This window comes from Setaria italica, chromosome IX, assembly GCF_000263155.2.
Source record: "Setaria italica strain Yugu1 chromosome IX, Setaria_italica_v2.0, whole genome shotgun sequence".
Lineage (NCBI taxonomy): Eukaryota > Viridiplantae > Streptophyta > Magnoliopsida > Poales > Poaceae > Setaria > Setaria italica.
Window position 1 is genome coordinate 28,686,823 of NC_028458.1, and position 4,285 is coordinate 28,691,107.

The window sequence follows — 4,285 nt, forward strand, 5'->3', positions numbered from 1 at the left end:
TCAGCCGTAACTTTTCGGTACGATCTCGAATCGGGGCGATTTTTATACGAAAATTGATCTACAGAAAAAGTTACACATGAATTTCAACGGCATTGCCGTTTTCGGCGAAATTAGATTTCCCAAATTCGGCTTGGAAGATGGAGTTTCGGGCCTCCGAAGTTTGGAACGTTAGGACGCCTAACTCTGTTTTGCAGGATGTATGTATGTATCTTGTGATCAGTATGGCCCCCTTGTGTATGTGATGTTGGGATACGAGGTAGGCTACACTAGCGAAATCAAAATTTCTACCGCGTATAACCAGGAAGAACTGCCGTATAAGGATCACGGGATTACCACTCGACGCACTACTGGTGCGGAAGATGTAGATATGCGTCGGTGCAGTGAAGACGATCACGTAGTCGTACGTAGTCGATCACGTCCAGCAACTCCTCAGCTTCTCGTCCACGTGCACGGCAAGATCGCCTCCGGTACTGCGGCTCGTCGTCGGCTCGTCGTGGCTCATCGGCGGCTCGTCGATGGCTCGTCCAAGTGCTGCAGGCGCAACACCTCCAAGGTATCCACACGTGCAGGGAGGAAGCGTCGCAAGCCAAATTGCTAGATCCGCGAGTTGCAACAGGCGAGGGCGTGGGAGGCGCGGCAGGTGTGTTTCGCCAAAAGGTGTAAACCCTAGGGCGCCCCCACCCCTCTATTTATAGAGGTTCCTGATGGGCCTCTGGATCCGAGGCCCATTAGTACTCCTAAACCTAATCCAACTCGGATCAGATCCGAATTGGGCTTCCAGCCCCTTAAGTGTGTGACCCTATGGGTTCGGATACGTATAGACATGGCCCGAGTACTCCTACTCGGCCCAATAGTCGGTAGCGGCCTCTAGCAAGACGTGCCAACTCCTATATGCACACGAAGATCATATCAGACGAACCATCACAACATAATATACATGCTATTCCCTTTGCCTCACGATATTTGGTCTAGCTTCAAGCCGACCGCTCTTTCTCGATCCTGTGATTCGGAATCCCTTTGTAGGTTAACTCTTAACCGTACGTAGCATGGCCATGCATTTTCGGATCCGATCACTCGAGGGGCCCAGAGATATCACTCTCAATCAGAGAGGGGCAAATCCCATCTTGATTGATCATGTCTCATAGCATGCTTCTTGACAAACCCCAAAGCTACCTTTATAACTACCCTGTTACGGCGTAGCGTTTGATAGCCCCTAAGTAGGTCGATCCACATCTAGAATACATGCGACAATCTCAGGTCTAAGGACAAAGCGTATATGTTGTTTAAAGAGAGAACTACTTCTCATGTTGGGTCAGTCCTAACACATGTCTCCACATGTGTCCACATTATTAGTTCAACATCTCCATGTCCATGACTTGTGAAACATAGTCATCAACTAATACATGTGCTAGTCTAATATTCATGTGTGTCCTCACATGAACTCCGACTAGGGACAACTTTAGAATAACCATACAAGTAAAGAGTTTCACATACAATTCACATAATTGCAAATCAATTCAAGTAGCCTTTAATGGATATTCAATGAACACAATATACAAATCATGGATACAAATGGAATATCATCATCTCTATGATTGCCTCTAGGGCATACCTCCAACAGTCTCCCACTTGCACTAGAGTCAATCTAGAAGGTACCTAATACCCATAGCTCTTACATGCGCATCATGCTTAGCCTGCGGGAGTGGTTTTGTCAACGGATCAGAAATGTTCAGATCCGTGTGTATTTTGCATATCTTGATCTCACCCCGGTTAACGAAGTCTCGAATGAGATGAAATCGCCGCATTACGTGTTTGTTCTTCTGGTGGTTCCTTGGCTCCTTTGCTTGCGCAATTGCCCCATTGTTATCACAGTAGAGATTCAATGGGCTGGACGCATTCGGGAACACACCAAGCTCAATGAGGAAATTCCTTATCCAAACACCTTCCTTCGCGGCTTCCGAAGCCGCGATGTACTCGGCTTCTATCGTAGAATCGGCCACCGTCTCCTGCTTGGAACTCTTCCAACTAACAGCACCACCATTTAGCGTGAACACAAATCCTGATTGTGACTTTGAATCATCTCTGTCGGTTTGGAAACTAGCATCGGTGTAACCTGTTACAACGAGCTCCTCCTGACCTCCATAGACGAGGAACATATCTTTAGTCCTTCTCAAGTACTTAAAAATGTTTTTCACCACTGTCCAGTGACTCTCACCTGGATCAGATTGGTGTCTGCTTGTCATACTTAGCGCATATGAAACATCTGGGCGAGTACTTATCATTGCATACATGATAGATCCAATAGCCGAGGCATATGGCACTCTACTCATGCGATCCCGCTCATCAGCAGTCGAAGGACACTGAGTCTTGCTGAGATGTATGCCATGTGACATAGGCAAGAACCCTTTCTTTGCCTCTTCCATGCTGAACCGCTTCAACACTTTGTCAATATAAGTATCTTGGCTCAAACCTATAAGCCTTCTCGATCTATCTCTATAGATCTTAATGCCCAGAATATATGCCGCTTCCTCTAAGTCCTTCATCGAAAAACTATTTTTCAGTGAAGTCTTTACGGACTCAAGCATAGGAATGTTATTTCCAATCAGTAATATGTCATCCACATATAAGATTAGAAATACTACAGAGCTCCCACTAACCTTCTTGTAAACACAAGACTCTTCTTCGTTCTTGGTGAAGTCAAACCCTTTGACCACTTCATCAAAACGAATGTTCCAACTCCTAGATGCTTGCTTCAATCCATAAATGGATCTCTGAAGCTTGCATACCTTTCCAGCATTTTTTGGATCGACAAAACCCTCGGGCTGTATCATATACACGTCCTCAGCTAGGTTTCCATTCAGGAAAGCTGTCTTGACATCCATCTGCCATATCTCATAATCGAAATACGCAGCTATAGCTAGAATAATCCGAATGGACTTAAGCATCACTACGGGCGAGAAGGTCTCATCGTAGTCAACTCCTTGAACTTGTCGAAAACCTTTTGCGACAAGTCGTGCTTTATAGATGTGAACATTTCCATCCATGTCCTTTTTCTTCTTATAGATCCACTTGCACTCTATGGCTTTAACACCATCAGGCGGGTCAACCAAGTTCCAAACTTGATTGTCTCCCATGGACTCTATTTCGGATTGCATGGCACTCTGCCATTTTTCGGAGTCTGGGTCCATCATTGCTTCTGCATATGTCGCAGGCTCATCATTGTCCAACAATAATATTTCTCGCATTTCGCGGAGCCTTGCCGACCTTCGTGGTTGTGGCGGTGCTTCTCTTGCCATGGGTATCTCAACTTGTTCTGCTACGTTAGCATCACTCATTGATTCTTGCCCGATGGGCTCATCTTGAACTTCTTCAAGATGCACTGTCTTTCCACTCTTTTCTCCTTTGAGAAACTCTTTTTCTAGGAAAACCCCGTTCCGAGCGACAAACACTTTGCCTTCTGATCGGTTGTAGAAATAATATCCCAAAGTTTCCTTTGGATATCCCACGAAAATGCACTTATCCAACTTGGGTGTGATCTTGTCCGACTGAAGTCGCTTGACAAACACTTCACATCCCCAAATCTTTAGAAAAGACAGACTAGGAACCTTTCCAGTCCATATCTCATATGGTGTCTTAACTACGGATTTAGATGGTACCCTATTAAGTGTGAAAGCTGCTGTTTCTAGAGCGTATCCCCAAAATGACAACGGTAGGTCCGACTGGCTCATCATTGATCGAACCATGTCTAACAAAGTTCGATTACGTCGCTCGGACACACCGTTTCTCTGAGGTGTTCCAGGCGGCGTAAGTTGTGGAACAATTCCGCAACTCTTTAGATGATTGCTAAACTCGTGGCTCAAATACTCGCCTCCACGATCAGATTAAGGCCTTAATTTTCTTGCCACGTTGATTTTCAACTTCATTCTGAAATTCCTTGAACTTTTCAAAGGTTTCAGACTTGTGCCTCATTAAGTAGACATAGCCATATCTACTAAAATCATCAGTGAAAGTTATGAAGTATTGGAATCCTCCTCTAGCCGTCGTGCTCATTGGTCCGCATACATCACTATGTACAAGTTCCAACAAGTCTACTGCTCTCTCAGGAAATCCTGTGAAAGGCGTCTTGGTCATCTTGCCTAGCAAGCAAGCCTCACATGTCTCGTATGATTCAAAGTCAAACGAAGTTAGAAGTCCATCAGAATGGAGCTTCTTCATGCGCTTTTCACTTATATGACCCAAACGACAATGCCACAAGTAGGTAGGACTCAAATCATTAGGCCGAGGC